Here is a 13,600-nt window from a genome sequence, read left to right on the forward strand (position 1 = left end):
AGTTTTTTATACCTGATATAACTAGGCTTACTTTCCTTGAGAAATAAAATGGTTTTAAAAGCATAACATACTGTTCTATATGATGATTTTTATAAAACTGAGCGAAATTTTAAGAGCCAAAGAAAGTCCAATAGAGAACTGGGTAAGAGAAAGTTTTAATGAATGCTTTTCATAAGCATTTTGGTATGAGAAGGGTATTAGTATTACCTGTGTGTCATTAGGATAAAGAGACAAAAAGTGTACAAAGTAACCAGTTAGCACTTAAGCAACCACCAACAAATGCTCTTGGATGTTTCCTGTTAAGTTTTTGGAGGTATTTTCAACAAAATAGTTAGAAAATTGAGATAACACTCAAATGAATTCTGTAACACAGCTATGAAACTGATTAGTTCACTCTAAAGGTATATTTGGAGGTTCAAATTAAAGTATACCAGATGTAAGAAATCAGACTTTCCCATCTGCAGATAATGTTTCATCAGTTTATAAAATATCTCCCAAGCAAAAAGATCCAACTATAGATAAAGCACCATCTAGAAGAAATTAATTACTGTGGATAAAATGCATAAAATGACTCCTGTCACTTGAAAAAAATTTGCAGGAAAGACAAAGGTATTTTGTGGATAAATTACCATCAATAAGTAAATTATTGTCAGTGGTCATTAAATCCTCAAATAAATATCTTTTCATGAATATAAATAAAGGTTCTATTTGTAAGAACATAAAAAGTAATGAAAATTTAACAAAAGGAATAGCTAGTACACTGACAAAAGAAACTTCAAAATCAGTTAATGTGCTACTTCATGATATGGATCCAACTTCAGCATGTTTGCCCCTGGAATCCAAAGATCTTGTTTAAAAAATCCCAAACACCTGTACCCCTGGGACTAATAATACATTATATGTTAATAAAAAATTAATTTTAAAAAAAATTAGAAAATAAAATAATAAAATAAAAAATCCAAAACAGCAAAGAGTGTCAATCATCACCACTATCTATCCTAATGCTGATTCATGAATTTTTGGAGAGTGTGACATTTTCTCTTTTATCTAAAATTTTCTTGACAGCAGCCAGTACTAAAGTAGAAAAATCTGAGAAAATGTTGTTTTACAAAATTGGATTTTAATAAAGTTAGTGAGGTCATCAGGGAGCTCCAGAGGAAAAAAATGTGATTATAAGGTGGAATTTCTACATTCTAATGATAATGAAGTGATTCAATTAGTTATTTAGTCTATTTATAATAACCTCAAATTATTTGATCTCAAAGATCACACAAAATCATGAAACTTACAGATGCAGAGCTTTTCAAAAATGTTGGTTGATGAGGGGCTGCCTGGGTGGCTCAGTGGATTAAGGCCTTTGCCTTCAGCTCAGGTCATGATCCTAGAGTTCTGGGATCCAGCCCCGCATAGGGCTCTCTGCTCAGCAGGGAGCCTGCTTCCCTTCCTCTCTCTGCCTGCTTCTCTGTCTACTGTCTACTTGTAATCTCTTTCTGTCGAATAAATAAAATCTTTAAAAAAAAATGTTAGTTGATGAGAAATGACTGGCAGTCCAGTTCAAAACTATTTTCAGAAGTATTCTACCACTGGGCTTAAATCAGTAAGTATTAAGTTGAAAGTATCCTTACAGATGTCATCAAAACCACATATGTTCTATATGTTTTTAAGCTATCTTTTATAACATAACAGAAGAGTTTGCTGTAAAATTTTTTATCAAAGCTTTTATCCATCTTTTTAAAAGTTGATATAGGAATAAGCAAATTTCTCACAGCTGAAATTCACTCTGATTTCAAGGCACTCCGATTCACATAGTTCTATAGCTAAATATTTAATGTATAAGAATAATGTACTCATAGGAAGTTTTGTGGGTTTTTTTTTTTTTTAAGATTTATTCATTTGAGAGAGAGAATGAGCAGTGGGGAGGGGCAGAGGGAGAGAGAGAGGCAGACTCCCCACGTGAGCAGGATCATGAGATCATGGCCTGAGCTGAAGGCAGATACTAAACCAACTGAGCCACTCAGGTGCTCTTTATGAAGCCTTTTTTTTTTTAATGGTAAAGGATACTTCCAATTTTCTCCAACTCAAGTAGAAGAAGAAGTATCAAGTTAAGAATACTTGTTAAAGTTGTCAAAATTATGAAAAATGTGGCTAAAACTATGGATAAATTTAAGTTCGAGGAAAAGCCTTAATCCAAAAAAAAAAAAAAAAAGGCTCTGTGTTAAATGTCATGTGTTAAATGAAACTTTGGGCATGTTTGGCTAACCTAGTGAAAAAGATGCTAAAAGTATCAAAGATTAAATTGAGGAAAAAAGCGTAACACCTGATAAATTTTTTGGTAGCTGAAATTTCTAGAAGTAACATTCTTTGAGCTGTAGATCCTAAAGAATGTCTTTTCAGTCCATAAGACATCTTAGGTTGTTGATTCTGTTTATGTTGTGCTAAAACAGAAGTTGGCAAACTTTTTATATAAAGGCCTAGACAATAGATACCATAGGTTTACAGAGTATATGAATTCTTTCAAAGCTATTCCATTGGGCCTTTGTAGCACAAAAGCAGCCACAGAAAATATATAAGCAAATAATGGAACCAATGAAAATTTATTTATAAAGAGTGAAATCTGAACTTTAATTTTCACATCACAAAATACCATTCTTCTGATTTTTTTTCAGAAAATTTGTAAAACCACTCTTTGTTTTCAAGCTGGTCAAAAATAGATGGCAGGTAGATTGATGCCATTGGTGGTAGTTTTCCAGAAAAATTTGGGACCCATAAATTAGTTGAGTAGGATGTGAAGGACACAGAATAATTCTAAAAATAGTAAACTTTACTAGGGAAGTACATTAGAAAAAATGAGTGATTACAAAAAAATCACTACATAAATTTAAAACATTCATCTCTTTAGTACTTTAGTTATTGAATATATTGCCAAGAAGGCACATGAGTATTCTGTTAAAATACACTTTGAATTAGAAAAAGAAAAGTTCAATCAACTTTAGTTTGGCACTGAATTTCTAGTAAAAATTACTACTTTTCTTGAGAATAGCCAACCAAAATGGATCCAGACATAATTTCAGACACTTGTTAGTCATATTTATAAAATAAACAAACAAACAAACACAAAACAAAACAAAAAACTCCTCATTAGCATCCAATGCAGCAAAAGAAAGAAAGGAGCTCCAAGTTCTCATCTCCCACAGAAACAGTGACAAAAAAGCAAAAACTATCAAAATTAACTCTTTCAGAATTCTGGAAAATAGTCAAAGGTTTACAGCAAAGAACTGAACATGAAAAGAGGTAACTTTAAAGTGGTAGCAAAGATTTGTGGTGTATTTACTTGTCCTTGCTCTAACTTCCTCAGCACAGTAGCAGTCTTGGAAAAGAAACCTGCAACCGAAGTATAAGTCCTTGGTCCCTAGTTTCATAGAGAGCATAGCAAACCTTATAGGAAAATTACTATATATGAATGTCCATCTCAAACCGTCTGGGAGACACTTGAATAAGGGATGCAAGACACTTTATGTTTCACATGACTAGAAACTCTGACCAGAAAAGCAGGGGACCTTGCTCAAAAAAGGGGCAAGCCAAGGGACATGGGTGGCTCAGTGGGTCAAATGTCTGGCTCTTGATTTTGGCATATGTGTGTTTTAGTTCCTGGTGCTCAAGGAAATCTCTATGAAAACTAGCTTAACATGAAGATAAGAGACTTCAGTGACCATAAAAGACAAGCAACATAGCCTTTAAGAAATAGTTTGGGAAAGTCAGTAAACAAATGGACTAGTACAGCTTTCAACAGTCAAAAAACAAGCCTGGAAAAGAGGGAGATCTGATTTCCAAAGTTACCATGTTGTAATATTTAAATGTATGATTTTCAACAAAATAACTCATGCAATACAAAAAACAGGAAATTATGGCACATTTAGAGGAACAAAAGATTAAGAAATCATGAGGAAATCCAGACTTTGGGTTAATTATATAAAGAGTACAAAACAATTTTATTAAATATGTTCAAAAAGCTAAAGGAAAATTAGACAAAAAGTGAAGGAAATCAGAAAAACAATGTATAAACTAAATGAGAATATCCATAAAGAAGTAGAGATCATTAAAGGAATCAAAAAGCCACTGTGGAAAATTTGGCATTTCCTCAGAAAAATATTTCTTAGCCTTTAAAAGAAATAAAATTCTGATACATACTACAACATGTATGAAATTTGAAAACATTATGCCAAGTGAAATAAACCAGACACAGAGGAGTATTATATAATTCTACTTACATAGAAAAGGAAAATTCATAGAGAAAGAAGAATAAAATTTTTTTTTTAAGATTTTATTTATTTATTTGAAAGACAGAAATTACAAGTAGGCAGAGAGGCAGGCAGAGAGAGAGAGGAGGAAGCAGGCTCCCTGCCGAGCAAAGAGCCCAATGCGGGGCTCGATCCCAGGACCCTGGGATCATGACCTGAGCCGAAGGCAGAGGCTTTAACCCACTGAGCCACCCAGGTGCCCCGAAAGAAGAATAAATTTTAACAAGAACTGGAAACAGTGTGGAATGGGAAATTATTATTTAATGGATGCAATCTTACTGTTTGGGAGGATGGACAAATTCTGGAAATGAATAGAAGTGATGGTTGTACAACATTTGTAAATGTACTTAATTACTGAGTATACATTTTTAAAAGGTTAAATGGTTATCTTTTGTTAAAATTGTTACTTTTACCATAATAACTTTAAAAATGGCTTTAAAAAGGAAACACAAATTCTGGAGGTGAAGAGTAAAATAACTAAAAATTTACTAGAGGGGCTCAACAGCAGAATTAAACAAGGAGCAGAAATAATCAGTGAACTTGAAGCTAAGACAACTGAAGTTAGTTCGAGGATTAGAAAAAAAAAAGAATGAAGAAAAAATAAATTCTAAAGGACCTATATGAGACGCCATGAAGCAGACCAAAATATGCATTATGCAAATCCCAGAAAAAAAGACAGAAAGAATATCTAAAGTACATCCTCATATATACCACAATTCTTTCTTCTTTTACCCTGTCCTAAAGCCAGATGTCCTAAAATTGCTAATTTTATACACCAGTTTTAATTTAGGAGCTTAGTTGGTCAACAGTTTTAAAATCATACTCTATTTTGGGGAAAGCACAGATTTCATGACCAAATGCAATGTGCAATTTTCCTCTGCAGCATGGTCAGAAATGCATATAGAAACAGAAGGAAATTTTAAAGCATTGCTTTCTTAATTTATATCAAATTATTCTTTGCCTGATACCTGACTTGCATTTTTTCCTAAAGAAAGAAGACCAATTATTGAACCAACATATTACTGCATAAATAGGATTATGAGTTCACACTCAAGTATCTAAGAAAATATGATTTCATTTGCTGGTTACATTCAATTAAAGCAATTAAAAAATATAATTCTGAGATATAATTTATGTGTTTGGTAAAATAAGGCCCTTGATAAAACTGACTACTTGACCATTCCCCAACTCCCTATTAAGGTCAGTTCCTAGACCTCCCTTTTCCATTTTGCTTCCCCATTCCTGTTTCCCTAATTTCTACTTAGTTTTCTTGAGACTTACTTTGTTGTACAATGATGCAATGGATAAAATTTTTGCTAATGTGTTATATTCTTAAACTGGGAGACAGGTACTTAGTCAACAATAGGGCCTTCATACTCTAGGCCCTGATTTTATATTTCTGTTTTTAGTGTTCAATTTATCCAGCTTATAAATCTAAGTCTTCTTAAACTTGTAAAGACAACTTATAATCTGTCACTTACAATGGTTATTTATAAATACAGTAATTTGTGTTAAAATTAAAAGCACCACTTTTACTCATGTCCTTTGTTCAATACTCAATTATTCTATCATTTTGGCAGTGCAGAATTACATTAAGCACAACAGTTTACAAATTTCACTATGTAAATTCCCTAAGATATTTCAAGGTACCTGAAAAAAATTAGTCTACTTTTCTTAAACATTCAAAATACCTACATCTCAATCTAGAAAACAAATGTTTCCTATTATTTACAAAACTTTTAAGTTTAATAAATTATATTTTTAAATTTGAAAAAATTCAAACATAATGCATTTCAAATAAAGCTTAAAGAAAAGCAAAATGATTATAAAAATTGTCAAGTACACCCATACACATATATACAGAGATAAATATTACCAAAAACAAGGTTTTAGGTAATGGATTTCATTGGTGGATATCTAATATCAGAGTGCTTGGAATGACTGAAGTCTGCCAGAAATAATTCAGGGGTCACCATTCTAAGGACCATAATCTAAGAGCAGTGATCATAAAGGAAACCCAAATAATATTTACTCAAATGAAGCAAAGTCATCTTCAATAGACTATTTGTTCTCTGACACATTGTTTAAATTGACTGAATATACCCAAAAGAGACTTTTTTTTCATCCAACAAGAAGCCATAACTTTATTAATGATAGAAACAGTACAAATTTCAAACCAAGCTGCAGTTATTCTTTTGAAACACCAAAAAAAGTCCTCGTTTTCAGATGGTTACATTGTTAATTCCATTGTAGCATTTACAATATCATTACTGTTGTTCTTCAGGGCTCGGACTGCCTTTGCTCTTGACATACTTGCTTGTGACATGACCAATTCTATGTCCTTAACCTCTACACCGGTTTCATCAACCTCTTCCTCTTCACTCTCCTCTTGTACAGTTGGAGTCTGTGTGTTTTCAGAATGTTTGACACAGCTTCACCTTGAACTTTGAATTTCTCAGCAGCTGCCAGTTGTGCTTGCTGAGATAAATCCTCCATCTTGGCTTCCCCAAAAACTATGTAGGTATCTGAAGCTGGGCTCTTGTAGACATCTGGTTTTGTGATGACAAAGAGGATATTCTTAGATTTCCAGATAGTGACTCTTGTAACCCCTGTAACCTGTCGAAGACCCAGTTTGGACACAGCCTTCCGTGACTTCTTTTCACTCCGGCTCTGTTTTGCTTTACTGATCGGTTCTTCGTCAATTTCAGTAGCTGCTGCCAGCTGGACTTGTTGTGTGGTTGCCTGTGTGGAATCCTGTTCCTCAAGCTCTGGTACTGATTCATCACTGTCAGATTCTGTTCCAGACCCTGTCTCAGCCTGGGACTGTGGCAACTCCTGCTCTGTAGCAGGGGCGGTTTCTGTGGCTTCACCAGGCATTTTGTGCGGGGGACGTGGAACCAAGATGGCGGCAGAAAGAGGAGACTTTTTTTTTTTTTTTTGCAGCCCCAGAAGTGACCATTAAGATACCAGGCTAAAAAATAAATAACTAGGATGAAAATACAAGGACAAATATATCTAGATACATTCTTTGAGGCGATAGATTTGGCAGCTTAATCCAGAAAAGCTACCAAAAAAATTTTAAAAATAAAGAAGGACCCAGATTTGCCTATCTTACCTAAAATGTACAGTTGTCAATAACATTAGAGACCATGCAAATAATCAGGAAACTGTGACCAATACTATGAAAGGAAAGCAGGCAACATTAAGTGGACTTTAAGAGGACCCAGTTGTTGGATTTAGAAGACAAAGATTTCAACCATTATAAAAATGTTTAAAAAATTAAGATAGGATAAAATGACTCAGGAAATTGGCTATCTTTCTGTTATTTTTAGTTTAATTCCATTGTGGACTGAGAGGAGACATTATATGATTTATATTATTTTGACTTTATACTTTATGGCCTAGAATGAGGTCTATTTTGGTGAATATTTCCTGTATGCTTAAAAAGATCCTACTGTTGTTGGATAAAGTAGTCTGTAGATGTCAATTAATTATCCAGTTGATTGCCCTTATTGATTTTATGCCTGCTAAACCTATCCATTTATAATAGAGGGGTAATGAAGTCTCCAATTACCATAATGGATTTATCTATTTCTTCTTGGCAATTTTATTAGTTTTTGCCTCATGTAGTTTGTCACTCTGTTATTAGATGCATACATGTTTAAGATCATTACATCTTGGAGAGCTGACCCCTTTATCATTCTATAATATCTGTCTTTGTCTCTGGTATATTTCCTTGCTTTTAATTATCCTCTAAAATTAATATAGCTAATTCTGCTTTCTTTTCAATAGTGTCACCATGGTAAATTTTTCTTCATCCACTTATCCTTAATATATATGTTATCTTTATATTAAATTAAGTTTCTTGTAGACAACAAACACATAATTTTTTTACCCACTCTGACAATCTTTCAGTTGGTGTATTGATTTTCAAAGTAATTATTACCCATAAAGGAAATTAAAGATCGAAACCCAATAATCTTAGCAATTTTATAGATAATTTTTTATCACATTAATGTCAGAGCCTCTACTGGCAAATGAACTGGTACAAATATTGCCATATTATAAATTAAATCAATCATCTGAAGTTCTCAGAAACACTAAATTATAAATTTTCCAATATCACATTGAAAAAAATGTGCTCTCAAATATTTCTATGCTGTACCACTTAAAAAATTAAGGATACTATTTAAGCTTTCAAAAGTTGAAAAGTATAATGATATATTTTTGAGAGGAAGGTTCTTTTATGATACAGTATATTTGATAACTAGTCTTTACTTTGAATAAAATCACAGTTGAAATTTCTAAGAAATCTTAACTCAAAAGTTCTTACTTTTAGAAAGTTATAGCAAAGAGGTAACTTGGGGAAAATGGAAGAGTTATGATAATTAAATGATTTATAATGCATAAAGCACTTAAGATAGCCTGAAACAGTAAATTTAACATACCCACAAATGTGTTATCACTCAGAATTCATGGAATTTTATAATTTTAATGGATTCTTTTACATAAATTAGAACTAAAAAATTTGACAAAACAAATACATAAAACATTAAGACAAAGATGTGCATGGTGCTATAATTTTAAATAGAAAAAATGAACTATTGTTAATTTTCAATATATGAGTTTAAATAAATTATAATCCAATCACCTAAATCAATTCCATTAAAAACATGGAAGAACAAGTTCGTAATAGGCAAAGTAACATCATTATAACTAAAGTCTACTAGACTATCAAAATATCTTGACCCAATACATTAGATGAAGTCTTTCTGTTTTTTAGAATTTGGTTTTGTAAATTCTTAAAATAATTATATTGATCTTTCTTTTTTCTACCTTTTTTAAATTAAACCTTTATTTATTATTGTATATTCCTTCTATTATGAAATGCATGTCCAAAAACATGACTTTTGGTCAATCCACATCTAAGCATTATAATATGGTGAATAATAATGCAGAGTTGGGAAACAAATATACAGAGGTGCATACTTCCTCTCTGTCATCTATGACTTTTTTTTATCTCAGAAAGGTTACATACTCTCACTGAAATACTAAGAATTCTTATTTTATAGAGATGTTATCACAAAATATGGAGACATGCAGATAATGTTGAGTTATTATTGTTACTTTGAATTATTACCAACTACCAATCTTGTTCAGCAATTTCATTTTACAGATGAGAAAATTTGATCCAGAAAAGTTAATAGGCTTACACAAGGTCATAGATTGTAAAGTTTAAAGCTAGCTTTACAACTATTTATTCTAAGTAACAATTGCTTTGCTACACAACATGTTAATAGACTTTAGTTAAATTTACCATTCCCTCAATTTTTTTTTCTAAAATTCATGAATTAAGACTTGTAAAATTCATGGATAGTTTTCACTCAGATCAGATATCCTCATTGTCATAACTTAGAACAATGCCCTAATGTTTCTTCATAGGCTACAAATATTCACTCTGTCATTGAGTTTTCTGCAGAAGTTTCATACTCATAGAAATATGAGGAGAAGGCAAAAATTCCACCCAACCCCACTGCATATCCATATACCTTTCTTGTACTACGTTGACAAAATGGTTTCCAGACTCTTCTTGTTTGCTTTTCTTTTCTCAAAGGATCAAAGGCTTACACTGTATTTTGTCCAATGTCTGAAAACAATATTTCATATATTTTTGTCTGATTTTAGATTTTACTTTTGCATAAGGAGAGGGTAAATCCAGACCACTACTCTGTTAGTGATGTAAAGAGAAGTTATTGTTTTATTTTTACTTTCCTTTAAAAAAATTTTTTTTTTTACAAATCATTAGGTAATTTTAGTTGGAAACTTTCTACCTTGTTCAAGTCAGTCGGTATGCTAAAATATTTCATACTGTAGGTTTTTTTTTTTTTCAATTTAAGTATTTTATATGCTAGTGTTTTATCAGTTCAGTTTATGTTCAAGAGGGTTATATACATTTCTTGTTGAATTCCCTCTGAGTCTAAATATACCTGCCTTGGAAAACCAAGATTATATGAGTTTACTTTTTAATTGACTGAGAAGCCTGCTTTATATAAATCGTTTGTTGATGTTCTAAACTGCTTCATCCTCCATCATATCATTCAGGAAAACATATTCTGTGTTTTCACTTTTCACATTGCTAATATGTGCCAGGTTCTGATATACTTAAATATATTTATAAAATTTTATATCTGATTGTGTAGATGATTACACAGAAGACTTAATTTTCTTTAAAAACTTGAATTTTCTTTAAAAACTTGAAATATGGGTCTTTTTTGCCTTAACTAGGAAATAAAAGTTTCAAAATAATACTACAACACACTAAGAATAATTGATCATTATCAATATCTTTTGATTTAAATTTTATATTCATTTTCTGAAAATTACATATTTCTAACTTGCTGACAGCCCATTTTAAGCACCGAATAAACTATTTTACTCTCTAATGTATTTCTCTTATGATTTATTTTTTATTGTAATATAAGGAAAAAGAAAGCAGCTGCATTCTCCAGCTGTGACAAAGTGTTTCAATAAATGAGGCAAGCAACATCAGTAATAAATAAAGCAATTTACTTCTTTACAAAAATGACTATCTCTATTTAATATCAAAGCTGTAGCTAGTAGTACAGCCTAGCAGCTGGTATGGCTGAAGTGAATACTCACTGGAAAATTAGGTTGCCATTATGTCAGCTATATTATACTGACAAGGCCATACTAACATTCCTGTGGGAAACATTTAAAAGCTTTCCTTTTGAATTCAGTACCAAGAAAATATCTCATTTCACTTAGGTCACTGATACTGGTTGAGTGACAGAATGCAGTCTGTTGCTGCTATTGCAAAGCAATTAACTTCTACTTCTCACTATAAGCACAGAGTCCAGAGTGCTCTTTAATGATAAGTAGGAAGAAATATACTAAATCCATAAAATTGATGAAAAAACTATCTTGCTTTTCCAGAGATTGTTATGTTTCTAGAACAGCTAGAGGTTGTAGAAATAGAGCATGTTCCAATGTGAAGCTCTTAGGTAATTCATCATTTTCTGAACACACATACACACATACAATACACTTACCCTAGTTGTCAACTATCACAAATTACACTATATAACAAAATTAAAATTTCCCAAAGTAGCTTCAGAACTAATTACGTTTTCTAGTAACCACTAAATTTATGAGGATTTATAGATGACTTCTGTAAGGCTCACTGGAGAAACCACACAACTACTCAACAGTTATTAAACACCTCTTAACCTGAATCCCTATTATCAAACTAGTATTGGGATATTAGAGATCAAGGCATCACCTATTCATGGAACCAGGTATGTGTCTTGAATGTACATATATAAATGACCAAGGACTAGCATTATTCATTGAAATATATTTTTTTAAGATTTTATTTATTTATTTGACAGAGAGAGATCACAAGTAGACAGAGAGGCAGGCAGAGAGAGAGAGAGAGAGGGAAGCAGGCTCCCTGCTGAGCAGAGAGCCTCATGCGGGACTCGATCCCAGACCCTGAGAACATGACCTGAGCTTAAGGCAGCAGCTTAACCCAATGAGCCACCCAGGCGCCCGAATGGCCATTTTTTTAAAAAGTGTGATGAGCACTGGGTGTTATGAATCATTGAACACTACATCAAAAAGTAATGTACTATATGTTGGCTAACTGAACTTAATAAGAAAGATTTTTAATTAATTAATTTTAAAAGAGTGTTAAGGCGCCTGGGTGACTCAGTCAGTTGGGTGTCTACCTTCAGTTCAGGTCACAATCCCAGGTACCTGGGGTCAAGTCCCATGCTGTGCTCCCTGCCCAGCAGGGAGCCTGCTTGTCCCTCTCTCTGCCTGCTTCTCTGCCTACTTGTGATCTCTGTCTGTCAAATAAATAAAATCCTTAAATAAAAAAAAAAATCCTGATTTCAATTTTCTTTGGATATATACTGAAGTGAATTGCTGGATTATATGGTAGTTTTATTTTTAAGCCCTTTTTAATGCATTTCCCATAACTTTTGTACCATTTAACATCAACAGGGTATGAATTCCAATTTTCCACTTTCCACCAACACTTATTTTTTTTATTTTATTTTATTTTTTTTTAAAGATTTTATTTATTTATTTGACAGACAGAGAGATCACAAGTAGGCAGAGAGGCAGGCAGAGAGAGAGGAAGAAGCAGGCTCCCCGCGGAGCAAAGAGCCCGATTCGGGGCTTGATCCCAGAACCCTGGGATCATGACTTGAGCCAAAGGCAGAGGCCTTAACCCACTGAGCCACCCCGGCGCCCCTGAAATCAGGATCTCGAAGAAATATCTGCTCTCCTATGTTCACTGCAGCATCATACACAATAGTCAAGATATAAAACAACCTGTGTCCATGTACAGAAGAATGATTAAAGAAAATGTGGTATACACATATAATGGAATATTATTCAGCCTTAAAAAGAAATCTTGCCATGTACAACAACATAGATGAACCTAAAGAAAATTATACTAAGTGAAATAAACCAGTCACAGAAGGATAAATATTGCATGATTCCATTCATATGAGATATCTAAAATAGTCAAATTCATAAAAGCAGAGAATACAATAGTGTTTTCCAGGGGCTGGGGATGAAGAAAATGGGGAATTGTTATTCAATAGGTATAAAGTTTCAATTATGATAGATGAATCATTATATGGTACATATAGTACATACATACATACAACATAGTACCTATTGTTAACAATATATTATTATGCACTTCAAAGTCTGCTAGAGGGTAGATCTCATGTTAAGTGTTCTTTTTTTTCATGTTAAGTGTTCTTACCATAAAAACAGATACACAGATGAAGATAGATAGATAGATAGACAGACAGATGATAGACAGATACAAACAATTAAGAAAACTCTGGGAGGGGCGCCTGGGTGGCTCAGTGGGTTAAAGCCTCTGCCTTCAGCTCAGGTCATGATCCCAGGGTCCTGGGATCGAGCCCCACATTGGGCTCTCTGCTCAGCAGGGAGCCTGCTTTCCCCTCTCACCCTCTGCCTGCCTCTCTGCCTACTTGTGATCTCTGTCTGTCAAATAAATAAATAAAAAAAATTAAAAAAAAAAGAAAACTCTGGGAGTTGTTGAATACGTATATTACCTTGATTGTGGTGATGGTATCATGGGTGTTGGCATATGTCTAAACTCATAAAATAAACTCACTAAGTATGTGTGGTTCTTTGCATATAAATTATACTTCAATAAATCTATTAAAAATAATAGGTATCTTCCTCAACCTGGTAAAATAAATGTAAAAAACATTTACCAGCCTAAATCTTCTTTA

The 13,600-nt window shown here is 32.9% G+C and overlaps 1 pseudogene; it reads right to left on the minus strand.

The window, feature by feature from the left end:
• Positions 1 to 6,412: 6,412 nt before the first annotated feature.
• Positions 6,413 to 7,210, minus strand: LOC123950946 (annotated as a pseudogene).
• Between the last annotated feature and the right edge of the window lie 6,390 nt (positions 7,211 to 13,600).

This window comes from Meles meles, chromosome 9 (genome assembly GCF_922984935.1).
Source record: "Meles meles chromosome 9, mMelMel3.1 paternal haplotype, whole genome shotgun sequence".
Taxonomy (NCBI): domain Eukaryota; kingdom Metazoa; phylum Chordata; class Mammalia; order Carnivora; family Mustelidae; genus Meles; species Meles meles.